At 49.4% G+C, this 8,225-nt stretch overlaps 2 protein-coding genes across 2 annotated transcripts in view; one reads left to right on the plus strand and one right to left on the minus strand.

Moving 5' to 3' along the window:
* Window positions 1-1,882, minus strand: part of CSUI_002448 (atp binding) — a 9,885-nt gene extending 8,003 nt beyond the window's left edge. Inside the window, exon 1 of the mRNA XM_068062649.1 lies at window positions 1-1,882. This exon is cut by the window's left edge and continues 532 nt beyond it. The gene's annotated coding sequence lies outside the window, so the exon portion shown is untranslated.
* A 160-nt stretch (window positions 1,883-2,042) lies between these two features.
* CSUI_002449 (transmembrane) overlaps window positions 2,043-8,225 on the plus strand; it is a 22,991-nt gene continuing 16,808 nt past the window's right edge. Inside the window, exons 1-2 of the mRNA XM_068062650.1 lie at window positions 2,043-4,549; window positions 5,559-8,225. The exon at window positions 5,559-8,225 is cut by the window's right edge and continues 706 nt beyond it. The gene's annotated coding sequence lies outside the window, so the exon portion shown is untranslated. The remainder of the gene's footprint in view (window positions 4,550-5,558) is intronic.

Raw genomic sequence — 8,225 nt, forward strand, 5'->3', positions numbered from 1 at the left:
AGGGAAAAGTACGAGAGGAGAGTAACGAAGAAGAAAGCCGGCCAGAGTCGGAGAAGTCCGAGCAGACGATAAATAAGGGACTGGCTGACACAGCAAGTGCGAAGGAAGGACAAGGAGAGAAACAACAGGCACTTCGAAGGAGGTAGGAGGGTGGATGGAACCTACTGGATAAGACAACTGAAGAACGATAATCTGAAAGAAGCGTATAAAGGCAAACGCCAGGGAAGACCGCGACAACTTGAGAGAGGAGAAAGGAAGTAAGGAAGAAGAAGAAGATACAAGGAATTCATCTGATGAAGAGATAGATGAACCAGCCTTGGATACACCTGCCCTGTGAAATGGAAGAGAACGAGAGCCCCAGGTTATCATTCCTCTCTCTCAAGAGAGTTTGAAGTGAGTCAGAGGAATGTGGAAAAAAAAAGGAACAGAAGAAGCAGGAAGTTTGCTACACGCTCCTACCGATGCTGCCGTAGAAGACGGCGACGGGGAGATGGGAGAGAGAAATGGCAAAACAAGAAAAATAGATACACGACGGTGACAACAGAACAGAGAAGACGGTCTTTGACAAGATGATGACCTAATCATTCTTCCTTCTTGAAACTCACGAAGTTTTCGATGAGTTCCCCCGCGAAGGAGCTTCACAACCTGCAACGAGACGTGTCTACGTAAAGACCCTATGGTAAATAGCCGGCCTCTTTCATGCCACAGATGGAGAGACCTCGTCGGATTGAGGTTCTCCAATATAGAGAGCCGATCCGTGGAACTATACAACTTCCGGAAGAGCAGCTCGGAAAGAGGATCCGACGCCGGAAAGGGGAGAAGGGAAAGCGAAAGCCTAGGACGGAGAGGTAGATAAGGCCTAGAAAGAAGGGGGGGGGGGAAAGGAAGGCTCGGGGGACACGAGGAGACAAAGCGGAGACGGGTGAGTACAAGGACGGTGGGGGAAACGTAAGTTGGAAAGACTAGGTGTCGGAGTTTCGGTAGTCGATTGTTTGACTAGGGTATCACGACGGATGGATGTGCGTCCTTTCACAGGCGAAAAGACTAGCGGGATGGCTCAGCAGTTTAGCAAGTCACGTGGAGGGGCACCAAGCCAATGTCGCACTCTTACTTCACGAAGAAGAAGTGTTCCTTATCCTGTGATGTACTTGCACTGACGATGGAATCTCCTTCGAACTGGTCGGAGACTTAGACACTGCTTTGACGGTACGGCATTTAGAGACACCCGCTGGTCCTCAGTACCTAGGTAGTCTGGACAGCGCAAAACGTCTAGCTGAGCGGAAGCAAGATTGTAGACATCCTTCTTCTCCCTACTGCTACTACTAGCCGGAAGAGCCCTCCAGATGAACTGTGCCGCGTGGCCGTACTTGAAGATCGCCCGTCGAGATCGACCAGCCCCCGCTCCCTATTTTCTCGAAAGGCATGTCTTCCACAACTGGGATAGGTGACTAGGAAAAATGTCTCCACTGTTGGTACTTGAGCAAGCGTCTTCCTCGTCACACTCGACCACGGGACAAGATGACCAGGGGAGAAACACCCCGACGCGTGTTTAGGAATATGAGCGAAGAAAAAGGGACAATGAAGGGGACTGGGCAACAAAAAAAACCGCACTCTTGTCAACGAACGGAAGGAAAAGTGCTCCGAATGATGGTCGTCAAGAACACCGAGGGAAAACGTGTGCTGGGCCTACGACGAGACTCTCCCTATCTCCGACTACCTCGGCCGCGCATTCAGAGAGGGACTGAGAGAGAAACAAGCCGCGAATGCTTCAAAAGCCCGGATAATCTTTCTTTATTTCAGTTCGGACCATAAAACCAGTCTCCCTGCACGAACGCCGACGTTCGCTTTTACAAGAAACCCATGGAAACTAACCGAAAAGTTCCCGCTTCGCGAACTGGTCCTGTGCATGCAGTGTGCTCGGTTGACCTGCGAATCGCGTAGATCGGTGAATCGACCGAGAACGAGGCCTAGGCCTCCGCGCAAACCGTCGTCTTCTTTTATGCCGTCTTTGAAGTAATCTTTAACTTGTACTTTTCTGGGTCGTGCTTGTCTTTTTTCTGGACGTGGGAGTGTGACCTTGATGAGAGTTGATAGCATACGTTCAAAGGAACACGGATCTTCTTGTGTGAAGTTGAGCACCGCGGATACAGCCCGGCTTGCTTGCCTTTCCGAACAGCAGTCCTCTAGGTGGATCCGGCCTCATGTTCGCCCGCTCCCATCCCTCTTCCCTCCTATTCACACTACGTCGCTAGTACGCCGTCTTCACCTCATCTTTTTCAACGGAGAGAGCTGGCTTTTCACATTCCGGGAATTGTGACTTTATGCCTACCTTCTCGTATTCATCGCACTCTCACGGGACTCGAAACCATCCAGTGGTATGATTGCCGAGTCGGGAGAACACATTACCGTAAAAAGCATCTACCTGTAGGAGTGTTGCTTGTTTTCGACTCTCCTGAAGTTTCAAAGGAAAGTTCGTCTTTGTTTGACATAGAGAGGCAGGCTGCATCTGTCTTATTGTGCAGTACCAGGTGTTTCTTCCGCGCCTCAGGGGCTGTACAGAAAGGAGCTCTCTGACGAGATGGACTCCCCCGATGCGGAGCTGTCCTTTCGTGTTTGTGAGAAACAAGCACGACATGCACGTTTTCTAACAGACTTGAGCATTGCCAACCAGACAGATGTCTTACGAGTGAAAAGCCATCTATTTATATATTCCTCTCACACGTGGAAGTGTGTAGGTCACTAAATAATGCCAAGTCACCGAGATGATGGATATATATAGAAAGAAGGCAGAAAAACAACGACTTCACTCACAGCGAAATAAGGAGTTCAGTCCAGGATAAGAATATCCATCCTTCTCTTTTTTGTGTAAAATGTGTATGGCGGGAGAGAGAGATGAAAGACTGGTTCAAATGCCTCTCCCTGTCGGTTTCGTCGACTCGACTCCCAGAAATATTCTCATTTCCCCGCTACCACGGAAAGATTTTTTTCTTTGTTTACTCTTCGCCACTTATTTTCCATCTCCCCTGTTTTGGAACAGCATCATTTCAGGCTTATTTTTGTCGTTTTCTTCCTAAATTTCATCTGACGCAAAGCTCCCACCTTCGGGTATCAAGATGGCGACGAATCCGTTCTATCAGGCTTTTTCTTCTACGGGACTCACCTCCCTGTCCCCTCCACCTCCTTATGTTCTCGAAAATCTATTAGGTAGGGACTTCAGTTCAGTTTCACTACTGAGTCAGCAGCATCCCCCTACCACCCATGAAGCCTCTTCATCTGTCTCTCCGTCTCTCCCTTCACCTTCTCGTGATTGTCGTGAAGGAGCGACGAAACTTCGCAACTTTTGCATGCTCTTCTCTGTCTCTGTTAAACCTTCTCGGTCCGATTCCTTTCCTACGTCCTCGTCATCTGGTTCCTCTACTTCTCACCTTTCAACTTCATTGCCTCAAGATGCTACGAATACCTTAGCTGTCTCTCCATCAGGAGATCTCCTTTTCGTAGCTACCGCAGTCGGGAGTGTGTCTATTTTCCCTCTAACACGCCGGGGAACACCCTGCGGCCGTCTATGTCGAACTGACGTCTTTATAAGGAAACCTCGATTTCTTCAAAAGAAGCTAAGATCTAGCATAAGCTCTAGGCTGGAGAAAGAAGGCCTTGTTGGGCAGGTGTCTCTTTGGGCCCCGCCTCTTTCCTCAGAAGACGGACACGAGGGAGCTGTCAATACACCCGAGGAAGCTCGCAGGTCTCAGGGGAGACATGGGGCAGCAGAGTCGAGGTGGATAGAAGAGATTCCTTCTACGAGCGAGGTCACTTCAACAAGTGAAGAGGAAGGAGAAGATCATGATATACCTTCTTGGTTATCTCTAGACAAAGATGATAAAGGAGAGAAGGGAAAAGAACCAAGAGGGGGAGGAAGAGGGAGCAAAAGATCTCGAAGGTTTCTTCCTGAGAGATATACTATCATTCTCCCTACAAAGAAGTCATGCGGTAGAGGACGAAGAGAAGACACAGAAGATGATGATGAAGAGGAAGAAGATGAGGACGTCTCAAGTGATGGAGAGGAAGGGAGACGTCGTAAGAAGAGACAAAGAATCACTCATATTGCCTGTGAAGTTTTAGCAGGAGATGAAGTCCTTCTATGCACCACACGAGGAGGCGATGTCATGCTCTTCAGTCTCAACGGGATCCGAGAGAGACTCAGTAGAGAGAAAAAGCGACGAAGAGAGAAACGAAGGAAAGAACGAGAAGAAAGAAGACAGGCGAAGGCGAAAGAAGAAGAAGCAGAAGACAGGGGACTCAAACTCGAGGGAGAACACGGCCCTCTTCGCCGTGATAACGGGGCTTCTACAACTTCTACTGCGTTGGTGCATCAAGCAAGCTCACGGACCGGATTTGACGAAGAGGATCTAATGATGGAGACGCCCATGACGGCCGCTGAAAGAGATAGAAGAGCACGAGAAGAAGGAAACAGAGAGAGACTTGAGAGAAAACGAAAGCTAGAGAAATCTCAGAGACAACGATACAACACTCCTACACCGGATGTCTGGATAGAGTAAGCTCAAGACTGCATGCATACCTTCACTCGTCAATTCTTCTATAGAGAACTCCGAAGGGCTGATAGGCAAATTTGGGAATAGACCACCGTCACTTCTACATACAAGCTGAAAAAAACGAGAAAGCTCCATCTGCCACCTTAAAGACATACGCACCAGTTAGAAGGTCGCTTTGCTGCGTGGTAACTGTGAGAAGTCTCTATGGGAATATCGACTGCCTTGAATCCCAAGTCTTCACCTTAGAGGTAGCACTGATATCGGGAGCCGCCATCCTACTACTTCCGTTGTCTCGTGTTTCATGTCGTCTTTCTTACGTTTCTCTGTTGTTCTGTATCACTCCTACAATGTACACAGATCTGTATATATTTGTATGGAACGTCCAGAGCATACATGTACACTCATCTATCCTTGGGTGTCTGGAGCTGCTGTCTCTTTGTGGAACGGTGATGGATGAATAAGGGAGGTATATGCAGTCTATTAGGGGCTCATACGCATGTACGTATGAATTCGTTTGGTCACCCCTTGTTTTCAGAAAGAGCGTCTATCCCACGTTTTTCTTGCTGTGCATGCGAGGTCTCTTCTCACCTACTTCCACCGTGAGTGCCCGTACCGAGCTTTCCATCTTGAGGCTTTGAAAGCGACGAGGAGACACCTCTCCTTCTCCTCTGACTATGCATTGGTCTCTTGTATGTTTTTTTTTCTCTCTCTCTCTGACCTTTCACCTGTACACCTCAGTAGCCGTGACCACAAATATATTTCTATCGTCTGTTCCCTCTCCTACCATACTCTTAGCGCGAGAAGTTTCACTATGGATTTGTCCACCTGCATGATGGGAGTGTACCTACACAGAACACATCTCTACGTCCTCGTACTGTATATATTGAGAGAGCAGTTTTGACCATGCACAAGAGTTGATATTGTCACCTACAGTTGAGGAGGCGTGATTCGCGTTAATTTATCCTGATTCGACGAGATTTGTATGATGTGGATGTGTTGTTTCTCCTACAGGAATCAAGTAGGGAAACCAACCTCGTATTCATGTTGTTCTGCTGATCTATCGACATGGAGTGTCACATGCAACCCTTTTCCTCCGATTGTGGAACGTTCTCTATCTTCTTCTTCAGCCCCGAGATTTGGGTTTTTTTCCTCTCTTGTATTTGGTAGTAATACCTATCATCTTTCTTTCATTGATCTACGCCATTTTCCTCTTGGCAGAGGTGTCTCTTCTTCTCTTCTAACTTCGTCAAAGGCCTCCGAATCCCCGTCGACAGCGGTTTCCTCTTCGTTAGGGGGGACATCTCATCCACTCGGGTCTTCACCTTTCCCCCCCTCGCAATCTTCCTTTCTACACAAACGGGTCTCTCGCATGCATGCAAGACAGCTCATCTTGGCGGCCGCGCATGCCCTAGCACCAACCCGAGAAGCTTCTCAACCCCGGGCTACTCTTTCCGGACGGGAGAGGCCATCTTCTTCAAAGCTAGTGACTGACAGTCGTCACGCTTGTCTAGAGAGTATTTCAAACGAATCACCATGTCACGCGAGAGGTCTTCTCCCCCGAACGGAGAGGGAAGCATCGTCGCGATACTTCGATGCTAGACGAGATGAAAGAGAGCACGCTTCTTCTTCTTCTTCCTCTCGCCGATCCGGAAATATAAGTGTCTTAAGAGGGGGGGGGGAAAAGAGAACCAAGACTCCCCGTGAGGAAGAACATCAAGGTCAACGTGCATCCGCAGATGGGACTTCTTGTCTCCGCTCAAGACCACCAGACAGGAGGAGGCCGCCAATCAGCCTTTCATCCCCCGCTGCATGTAGCAGAGACGCGACTCGAATAGCAGGGATTGAGAAGTCAGATGAAGAGACGACCTCTGTTTTGAAAGATGAGGGAAGGAAGCCTCCTTCACTCCCGGGACGAGCGGAGAAGTCGGAGACTACAAGTCGAAAAAAGCGGTTGTCCCGTTTGGCACCGGAGCTTCGTAGCTTGAGCTTGCTGTCTTGTCTAGACAAGAAAGGGGTGGATGTGTGGTCGAGGATTGCTGATGGGGCGGAGCGCTTCTACTCAACTGATGATGAGCATTGTGGAGATTTGTGTGAAGGAGGCCGGCAAGAACGGGAGGATGACGACGGCGCCTGTATGTACAGTCCGCATGGCGAAGTGCCTCAGCGGATCCGTTGTCATCTGGGGGAAGAAGAGGAAGAAAGCGACGGTAGAGAAGATCGAAAAGGGAGACGTCGAAGGGCTGAAGGCGACAACAAGCCGAGAGGCCTAAGTCCAGGTAGTGATCAAGACGCATGCAGTCATTCATTGGGGACTGAACGTTCTCGAGACCTGATTAGCACAGGAATTCGATCAGAGTCTCCGGAAGAGAGGAGCAGAAAACGAGCCGATGCAGAAGAAGAGGAAAAAAGAGAAAGCACTCCGCAGTTAGAAAGGAGAAAGGGACATGGCATCCTTTCTCAGAGAAGAAACACCCAAGACAGTACACGAGATGCCTGGATCCAAGCAAGAACTAGACAGAGGATATCGTATTGCCATCAGCTTATGTCAGAAGTTCGCGATCTCTCAAAATCGCATTCGTCATTCCTTCCCGTTGAACGGGTGGGTCGACGTCTGTGGTTGCCAGATCATGCTCTCTTCTCTGAGGTGTACGTACGCCCTCGTTGGCTGCGGAAGCGACGCCGGGATCACTCTCAGCTAAGAACTTTACCTCCACATCACGAGAGTAGCAGCAGGTTCCCTCGTGATCTGTCTGCTTCTAGCAGTTCAGGAACGAGTTCAAGCGATACCTCTGTCCCATCTCAAAGACGACGATTACTTGCTGGTGCTCGTGTCCGAGCTTTCCCACAAGTGACGGTGCAGGGAAGCCGTCCTTCGCAGACAGCCACTACTTCTCTCGATAGCAGAGGAGGAAGAGGACGGCGACCCCCACCACCACAGACACCAAGTCTTTCACGTAGTTTTGCTCGGAGACAAAGGATGTTTCAGTTGCAGGATAGACAGAGACGAGAAGGCGAGGTAGGTAGAAGAAGAGATGACACCCCTCCCCCAGGTGTTTCTGATCAACCTCGTGTGTTAGTTGTACGGAATTTTCGCCCAGTGCCTAGTACTCGAAATTCTATGCCACACCGACCGTCGATCGTTTTATCTGTACAAGAGACTCGTGTGTTAAGAGGAGTTCAGAATGTCCCTCGGAGCGATTCTTCACATAGGGATACAAATGAACAGAGGAGGAGTGGTGTACATCATGCACCTGAGGGGAGAGGAACCTCTCCATCTCAACCAAGAGGTCACCCCCCTGATAGAAGAGACGGGGGTTTAGAGACCATTTCTCCTCATCATCGTCCAGCAGGAGAAGTTAGTACGGAGACACCTTTCTCAAGTCTTCTCAGATCGATCTCGTCTTCCTCGTCATTTCACCCAAGAAATACACCCCCGCCTCCTATCTCTCTAACAACAGATTCAAGTGGACCTCAACCCCAAGAGGAAATGCATGCACAAACGGCAACTACTACTGCCACTCGTTCTTCTCTTTTTCCTCCTCCTCCTCCTGGTCCTGTATCGTCTCCATCCCCCCAAACGTGTTCAGTGAGTTTGCCTTCCTCAGAAGACCATCCCCGTACCGTTCCTTCTGAACCAGAGCGTCAGTCAGATTTCCCCCTCTTCAATCAAGACACTTC

This window comes from Cystoisospora suis (assembly GCF_002600585.1).
Source record: "Cystoisospora suis strain Wien I chromosome Unknown contig_1033, whole genome shotgun sequence".
NCBI lineage: Eukaryota > Apicomplexa > Conoidasida > Eucoccidiorida > Sarcocystidae > Cystoisospora > Cystoisospora suis.